A 9,400-nucleotide genomic window follows, 5' to 3' on the forward strand; every position below is an offset into this window, starting at 1 on the left:
TGGAGCATTGGTATCATTTTATTTACCCTGTCCTTGTCTGTCCTGATTGTTGTATCATTGGGGTTTATCCCCCCTATTTTAGTCAATTTGTATACTTGTCAACACTTGATGTGAGTACTAATAAAATTTATACTTTTGCATATATTTTGGATCCGTTACTCCGTTTTCTCCTTTTTAAGATTAGCATATGGAGTGGTAATCCTTGTACAAGGCGTTTTTGGACCATGGTCACCGCCTTGTCTCGTTTTCTGATACTGGGCATTATCATATATGTACAGATTAGGAAGTATGTCTGAACTCTGAGCATTGGGGAGTAGTTGCCTAGGATTGAAAATGTAGTCCAGTCGGTGATAAGTCCTATTCGAATGGGAGTAGTAGGTAAAGTCCCTATCAGTTGGATGTAGATATCTCCAAATGTCCAGCACCTGCACAGATCCAAGCTGCGTTTTAATCCTAACTAGATCTCTTGGGGATATTTTGCTGTTCCTTTTTGTGGTATCAATCAAAGGTTCCAATGCCACATTCACGTCTCCCTCTATAATGAGAGTCCCTTCCCTAAAGTCTTCTATTTTCCTAAGAGTCGCCAATAGCCATTTCAAATGTTTCTTATTGGGAGCGTATAAGCTACAGATAGTGATCAAGTTTCCGACCAAAAGACCTTTGATTAGAACAAAACGACAATTGGGGTCCTTCATCATTTTATGTATCGCCACAGAGGCACCTTTTGAGCCCATCTGAGTTGTCGTAGCATGAAACCATGTGTCCTAATGTTTGCTCAAAGTTGGGGAACTTATCTGGTTTGAAGTGTGTTTCTTGGATCAGCAAGATGTCAGCTTTTTGTCTTTTAAGAACGTCTAATGTATGTTGTCTGGTGATCGGGGAATTTAGGCTGTTTGCATTAAAAGAGGCAAAGGTAAATACCTTATTATGGGTAGCCATGTATATGGATGATGAGACGAATTAGGATTAGTTGAATGAGCGTCCGCTGATGTCCCGGGTGCCTTTTGATGCAGGGGTTAGGATGAAGGGTGAGGAGAGGAGAAAAACAAGATGGACGGATGATGTGAGGAAAGAAGAAAAGAGAAAACATAATGATGTTAGTAAACAGCACAATATTTAAAGAACAACAATAAACAATGTTAGAAAACTTGCATGTCATTCTTGCGGGCTTCTTTTAAGGGAGAATATACTCTAGTTCCTAGAGCCCCGAGGGTATATGTCTACCTTAATGTAAGAGGATGTTGATATTAAATGTAACATTAACCAAAATATGGGTTTTGAACTAGTTCTCATAAAAGTATAAACTATGAGATTCTGCGGTCAATGAGAGAATCTTCGGTGAAACAGCGAGATGGCTGGGAAATCTTGAATTCATGTTGCTTCATTGTCTCCTCTTGTAGTCGGGGTCCTGGTAGATTTCCTCTTTTGTCTCTGGAATTTTGGAGTCCCTACCAGGTGCCACGGAGTTGGAGTTGACAAATGTTGATAATGTGAGGCTGAGTGGAATGTCTCAAGACTATGGAATATCTCCAGGGAAATGTCCAGGGTCTTGCATACTTCCCTGATGTCAGAGGATGACCTGACCTGTAGCTTTTTGTCTCCAGCTGTTATGAAGATCCTGAATGGGAATAGCCATTCCCATTCAGGCAGTACCCCTTTGTATCAGAGCAGTACCCCTTTTGTATCAGAGCTTCTGTAAAAGGTTTTAGGAGCTTACGCTTTTTAAGTGTTGTGGCCGATAAGTCTTGAAAAAGTCTTACTTGTGAGCCTTCGTACATGATTTCTTGTGTTTCACGTGCTCTGTGGAGAATCAGGTCTTTCACTTGGTAATCAAGAAAGCGACACAGCACATCTCGTGGGGGTTCTCCCTGTTGCGGATTGGGACGTAGAGACCTGTGCACCCTAATGAGTTCAATTTCACTGGGGTCGTCATCCAGCAATAGTTTGCTAAGGATCTCTGTTGAAGCTTTAGTTACTGCTTCAAATGCCACTGATTCCGGAAGCCCCTTAATGCGAATATTGTTTCTACGCTCACGATTTTCGTGGTCTTCTAACTTAGACTGAATCACATGTGTCTGGTTTTCATGTTCGCTGAGACAATCATGTAAGGTATTGGTATGTTGTGTCAATGTTGTCTGGTAACTCTCAACCGCTTCAAGCCTATGGCCTTGTTGCGACAAGTCCGGTTTTATCTCTGCCAATTCCCTTCCTATAGGTTCCATAACTTTTGAGAGGATTCTTTTAATAAATGAGCGGGACACCAAATTATCTTTCATAGCTCCCTCCCTGTCAGAGTCACTCTCTAAGACTGAGTCCGTGTCCTCTTCCAATTATGAGTTAATTTGCTTTGGAGATTTAATAGGATCTGGGAGAGTAGCTTGTTTTTTCAGGAATTTGTCCACTTCAGCCTGTGTTATAGATTTTGTGGCTTTAGAAGATCCCTTCAAGGTCTTTACATTAGTTTTCCCCATGGTAAATTTTAGTGGGCTCTGAGATTTAGTTTATGTCAAGTTGCTATTATTCTCCCCCTTCCAGCAAGCTGTGAGGTTTAGTAGAGCATAGCAGTTGCACAGAGTAAAGTCATAACAGTGAAATTGTGCTCTAATGTGCCGTTTTGGAGGATTTTTTATATAATTCATTTAGTGATGTGGCTTTGAGGTGCAGCAGGCCTGGCTTCGCCCCTATACTAAGTAGCCTGATATTATTCAGGATGAGATGGACTGGGGGATTCTCACAGGAGCTCCAAGTATAGTATCTGGAATAAGCAGATTCTTTAAACAGACACTAGGTGTCAGCAAAGCTCCACTGGAACTCCCGTGGAACATCATAACGGCAGCAACACAGTTTATTCCCTCTCTGTAGACACAAATTCCACTTAGCAGCTCCAGCACCAAGCGCAATGGGTGGAGGAGGGGAGCAGCCGGTTATCCTCAACATGGGGGGTCCTGAGCAGCAGCGGTGTCAGCAAGACGACCACACACCTCCTGCTCCGGCCACCACTACTCCGGCTCTCCGTGCTGCAGCGCACCAACCAATATGGCGCCAGCCAAGGGCGGGAAAATACCAGGCACCCTCGCCACAGCTTCGGGTCCTATCCCTCAGGCCCCCGTCCCCGGTTACAAGCGGGGTGGGGATCGGAGAGGGAGCACCGCGCCTCACAGCGGTGACAACAAGCTGCAAAATGCTCGTTGGCAGATGCCTCTCAGTCATGCAGGGGAGAGGAGAGAAGCACCGGAAGTGTGCAGGGGCAGTCCCACTATGATCAGGGTATCAGCGCCGGGAGTCGAAGGGGGATGGTGGGTCGGCAGCGAAACTAGCCAGTGTGGGCACGGGGGGGGGAGGAGGGAGCCCGACAGTCCCGATGGACGGTACCTCCGTGGTACAAACCACTTGCCTTGGTTCACAGCTCCTTGTGGTATGCAAATGGCGTCTGTCTTTTCCCGGCTGGATCTTCACAATCTGTCCTGCTGCTCAGCCAGGGATGGCAAGGTGTCACTTTGCGGTCCTAGCTTCACCCCAAAAGGTGCAGGATAAGTTCTGGTCGACTGTCATGGTCTGCTTTTAACAAAGGGCTCACTTTTCCTTTAGTTTAATGCAAATTTTGCAGGTGCTGTTGTCAGTCACATCTTATCCCCAGAGCAGCCAGGCCACGGCCCCATGTCTGTCTCTCTCAATGATTTTTCTGTTCCTTGTAGACTGGTCGACTCTCCTAGTGCTGTGGTTGTCTCCAGGTGCTGCGGTTGTCTCCTGGTGCTGCTTTCTGTCCTGGTGAGGACAACACTGTCTATGTAAGTATAGAAGCTTTGAAAATGTCTTTATCTCTCACTGCTTTTTCTATTCCTTGTAGACTGGTTGACTCTCCTGGTGCTGTGGTTGTCTCCTGGTGCTGCGGTTGTTATCTGGTGCTGCCGTCTGTCCCTGGCCTGTGCTTACTGCTGTGCTGTTGTACTACTGCTTGTAATGTAAGTATTGGTGTCCATTGATTTTTTTTTTTTGCCTACATAGTGTTTGGATCTTAACAAGTTTAATTTTTCTTCTCTGTTCTTTTCTGTAGTGTTTCACTTTACTGCTACCTGCTCTTCAAACATGTCCTCAAGTGGACATGACACCGATTATGTAATCACATATTCTATACTGATTGGTGTGTATTGACTGGCAATACTACACATGTGTTAAGTCATGTAATTTCTTTACAGGTACCGCCCAGGATCAGTCAAGTGGAAATGAAGCTTCCCAGGATCGTCTGGCCCATGTGTCTCAGGAGGAAAGACGGGGCGTAAGTAGTCACTGCTCCCATTCGCTTCCAAACTCCTGGAGCTGCACGTCCACGCTGAACTTTCCTCCCACCTCTCATCTAACTTGCTCTTTGACAGTCTACAATCTGGTTTCCGCCTCCATCACTCCACTGTGACAGCCCTGACTAATATTACTAACGACCTACTTACAGCCAAAGCAAACGGACAATACTCTATACTCTTCCTTCTAGACCTGTCCTCTGCATTCGACACAGTTGACCACTGCCTCCTACTACAGATCCTCTTCTCCTTTGGCATCAAAGACCTCGCCCTATCCTGAATCTCCTCATACCTTTCAAACCGCACATTCAGCGTCTCCCACTCCCACACTACCTCCTCTTCCCACCCTCTCTCTGTTGGAGTCCCCCAAGGCTCTGTTTTAGGACCCTTACTCTTCTCAATTTATACCCTTGACCTGGGTCAACTCATAAAGTCCCATGGATTCCAGTGCCACCTTTATGCTGATGACACTCAGATCTACCTGTCTGGCTCAGACGTCACCTCTCTGCTGTCCAGAATCCCGGAGTGTCTGTCAGCCATATCCTCCTTCTTCTCCTCTCGCTTCCTCAAGCTCAATGTGGACAAATCTGAACTCATCATCTTTCCTCCATCTCTTCCTTACCTGATCTATCTATCACAATTAATGACATCATGCTCTCCCCAGTACCGGAAGTCCGCTGTCTCGGAGTAACCCTTGATTCTGCCCTGTCCTTTAAACCGCACATCCAAGCTCTTTCTACCTCCTGTTGCCTCCAGCTCAAAAATATTTCCAGAATCCGTCCTTTCCTCAACCCTCAATCTGCTAAAATGCTTGTGCATGCCCTCATCATCTCCCGCCTCGACTACTGCAACATCCTTTTCTGTGGTCTCCCTGCTAACACCCTTGCACCTCTCCAGTCCATCCTTAACTCTGCTGCCCGACTAATTCATCTCTCTCCTCTCTACTCCTCCACTTCTCCCCTCTGCAAATCTCTTCACTGGCTTCCATTCCCTCAGCGTATCAAGTTCAAATTACTAATACTGACCTACAAGGCCATCTATAACCTGTCTTCTCCATATGTCTCTGAATTAATCTCCCGATACCTTCCCTCGCGTAATCTACAGTCATCCCAAGACCTTCTTCTCTCCTCCACACTTATTCGCTCCTCACCCAACCGCCTCCAAGACTTCTCCCGAATAGCCCCCATCCTCTGGAATTCTTTGCCCCAACATGTCCGACTATCAACCACATTCGGATCCTTCAGACAGAACCTGAAAACCCACCTCTTCAAGAAAGCCTACAGCCTGCAATGACCCCGCTACCTCCTCACCACTACTGGAGATATCACCTCAACCAACACCGGAACTGCTGCAACCCACCAACCTACTGTCTTCTTCCCCACCATCCTGTAGCATGTAAGCCCGAAAGGGCTGGGTCCTCTCCCCTCTGTATCAGTCTGTCATTGTAAGTTTGTTTACTGTAAGTGATATCTGTAATTTGTATGTAACCCCTTCTTATGTACAGCACCATGGAATCAATGGTGCTATATAAATTAATAATAATAATAGTCTTTTCATCAGAGTTGTAATAGAATTTTTTTTCCAGTTTTACTTAAAATTCCTTTTTATATTTGATCAATAACCATCTAATCAACCTTGTGCAAGAGCGAATACTGTTGTGGGACACTCGCAACCATCAGCACGCCGACAATGTGGTGATTCAACGACTCTGTGAAGAAGTGGCAACATTGCTGCTGGCTGATTGAGCGTGCCATGTGCCAGAAATGATTTTGGTAAGTATTGCAATGTAGTCTAACACTGCAGTGAACCTGTATGTATGTGCATTGTTTTCTAATTAATTTTTTCATTTTTTTTCCCCCTTCACAGTGAAGAGAATCAAAATCTGTTGGCGTTCGATGAAGGACCGCTTCTACAAGGACATGAGAGAGGAGATTCTGGTTCAAAGTGGTGCTGCTCAAAGGTTATTATTATTATTTATTTATATAGCACCATTAATTCCATGGTGCTGTACATGAGAAGGGGGGTTACGTACAAAGGTTAAGGAAATACAAATACCACCGTATCCTTGCTTTTCTGAGGCCTGTGCTTGCTCAGAGAACTTAAGTATCTTTTGTTTTTTTTTCTTTTTAATAATGTTTTATTTTTTTTTTCCACACAGAACCTGGAGCAGCACATCACAACCTGGATTTTATAGCTAATGTTTTTCTTTTCTTTTCCACACAGAACCTGGTGCAGCACAACACATCCTGGATCATTCTCTGTTGAAGCGGCCCCTCATCTACCAGCCACTGAACAGACGCAGTCCCAATCATCCACCAGCAACGGAGCAACCTTGCAGGCTTCACAGGCTGGGGAACAGGCAGCCGGTTCATCTGGTTTCCCCCTCTCCCAGCCCTCTTCCTCTGCTTTAGTTGGGTCTTCTCGATAGTGGCAGAGGGCCTGGGAGAGGTCAGGCATGCCCGAGTTTATGCACTTAAGCTCGGTCTTCCAGGATGGGATTAGGGTGCTTGGTGACAGACTGAAGAGTGGGTTCAACCATGTGAAGACACATATACAGGATGTCAACAAACGCCTTGACCGCATGGAAACAGACCTTGAGAGACCGGCATGACATTTTTTTCAGCAATAGAGCAGAGCGTGTCGGAAAACCTTACACCTCACCTCCAGCTGAACATCATGCAAGCCTGCCAGGCTGTTTACAGCCACGCATTGCAGCAGCAGCAGTCCCAAAGCTACAATCCACAGGCCAGAGGATATTATCAGCAGCCTATCTATTTTCCAACTTCCACAGCACCGAACTATCCTCCACCACCGCCTCCAGTTCACAGATCCACCACGCTGCCGAGTTCATCACCCCTGCAGCCGACAGCATCCACCATGTTCCAGAGTCCAGCAGCCAGCAGTATCCATGATGCTGCCCAGTCCTGCAGCCATCACTATCCACAATGCTGCCCAGTCCAGCACCCCAGCCCAGTCCAGCACCCCTGCAGCCATCACTATCCACAATGCGGCCCAGTCCAGCACCCCTGCAGCCAGCAGTATCCACAATGCTGCCCAGTCCAGCACCATGCTAGATGACTGCTACAGAGGCCACCATTCCCACTCGGCTAAGAAAACCGAAGACAAAAAGAAACATCTTTCTACCAGAACGAAAACCCAGAGCCAAAAAACCATTCCCAAATTGAACGCACCACCTCCACCCTCTCCTACCAATTTGTCACTACCTTCCTTGTGTCTCTGTCTGTACCTTCCAGTTTGTCTATTGACTCCCATGATTTCACTTTGTCATCTATCCCCAATGTCTCCACTGCCATCCATGATCAAATCCTTCAGTTTGTTGCCCCTTCCCTGTAGACCCTTCCTCTGTAACCCCTTCCTCATCAACTACCAAGGTCCATCCCATCTCACCCTCAGGTAAACTACGATGCTAAACCCAATCACCCCGATCCTTAACTCTTCTTTTTTGCTAATTTTTTTTTTAAATAAAATTTGTATTTTGTTTGCACTATAGCTTGTGTTTTATTTGTATCTTTATGCACCGCCACCACAAACACATACATTGTATTTTTGAGGGAACTTGTAAGTTTTACTGGAGGTATTTTATTATTTAACTCAGCAAATATTAAAGATAACTTTTAACATTACATGTACATTTTTACATCACAGGTACATTTAAACATAAAACATAACAGGTATGTAATTTTTACATTACAGGTGCATTTACACATAACAGGTACATTTTAAAATTAAAGGTACATTTTACTTAGCGGCTTAAATCATTTTGTCTTGCCATGCCACACATCCATTATCTGAAACAAAGTAAGCAGCAAACTTATCCCTCATCTGGGCAACTTCCACTGTAGTTCTCAGAGGGTGAAATTGGTAATCATGCAATGTAACAGGTTCCTGAGGTTGTAAGTTTTGTCGCTCTTTTAGCAGGATGTAGTTGTGCAGAACAACACACGCTTTCACAACCTCATCAATAGTATAAATTTTTAGGGGGCGTGGCCTAGCAGAGCATGGTGCTGGTCACATAATCCAGGAGCTCTGAAGACTTCAGGCGGTGAAGCGGCTCACACATCTTACCGGCTGTTCCTTCAGCGGTGAATCTTTCTCCAGGCACTTAGTATCACCCTGGGATCAGATGAGGCGGTCCAAAACCGGGCTCCGGAGCTCCCCCAGAAAGGTATCTGACTTCTTTGCCAGAGGCTCCAGGCTGGAGAGGAGTTCTAAGATGGCTGCTGCCTCCCCTCATGCTGCAAAGTCTGCAGGATCAGCACGTTCTGCTACTTGCTCTGCCTCAAGCAGAGAAGGCTCCATGGAGACTGCGGGCACTGTGGAAATGGCAAGCCCTGACAACCAGCCTGTCACAAAGGAGGAGATGAAATCCCTCTTTGCAGCTTTCAGGAAATCTATGCAAAATGATATAAAGAGCATGTTGGCAGAGCTGAAGGGGGAAGTAGGAGCTATAGGGAACCGCACAGATTATTTAGAGAACAAAATAGAGGAGTTAACAGGGTCCCACAATGCACTGATAGATGAGCATGAGGAACTTAAAGCTGAAGTCCGCAAGTTAACATCTAAAATGCTGGACCTGGAGGACAGATCCAGGAAAAACAATGTTAGAATAAGAGGAATACCAGAAGAAGTACATGATAAAGATTTGCTCCCCCTGTTACAGGACTTTATTCAAGCTGTTGTGCCTGAAGCAGAAGGGAGATATATCTTAGTGGACCGGATTCACAGAATCCCTAAGCCTCGAGGACTTAACCCTTCGATTCCCAGAGATACTATTGCCCGCATTCACCTCTATAAAACAAAGGAGGCCTTCCTGCTTGGTTTAAAGAAGAAACCTTCCCTGCCAGACAGGTTTACTCGCCTTTCGGTATTCCCAGACCTCTCAGCTGGCACGCTTGCGAGGAGGAGAGAATTAACCCCTTTTACAAAGATTCTATGGGATAAAGGCATTATATATCGTTGGGGTTTCCCTATCAAGCTCATTGTCAGTAAATATGGTAACACTCGGGTTTGCTTCTCTACTGCGCAACTTGGGAAAGTGTTTGAGGACTGGGATATTCCACCCCCTCCGCCATCTTCCTTGGATA

The 9,400-nt window shown here is 45.6% G+C and overlaps 1 long non-coding RNA gene across 2 annotated transcripts; it reads left to right on the forward strand.

Moving 5' to 3' along the window:
- Positions 1-3,355: 3,355 nt before the first annotated feature.
- On the forward strand, positions 3,356-7,803 carry LOC141087874 (uncharacterized). 2 transcript variants are annotated; one of them, XR_012231750.1, is made up of 7 exons: positions 3,356-3,768; positions 3,848-3,962; positions 4,055-4,116; positions 4,197-4,276; positions 5,940-6,067; positions 6,162-6,255; positions 6,519-7,803. It is a non-coding gene; the product is annotated as an uncharacterized lncRNA (long non-coding RNA). The 2 variants fall into 2 exon arrangements; XR_012231749.1 differs by having other exon boundaries at positions 4,197-6,067.
- Positions 7,804-9,400: the final 1,597 nt, after the last annotated feature.

The sequence above is a fragment of the Dendrobates tinctorius genome, unplaced genomic scaffold, assembly GCF_039654945.1.
Source record: "Dendrobates tinctorius isolate UK_male_01 unplaced genomic scaffold, ASM3965494v1 ptg000036l, whole genome shotgun sequence".
NCBI lineage: Eukaryota > Metazoa > Chordata > Amphibia > Anura > Dendrobatidae > Dendrobates > Dendrobates tinctorius.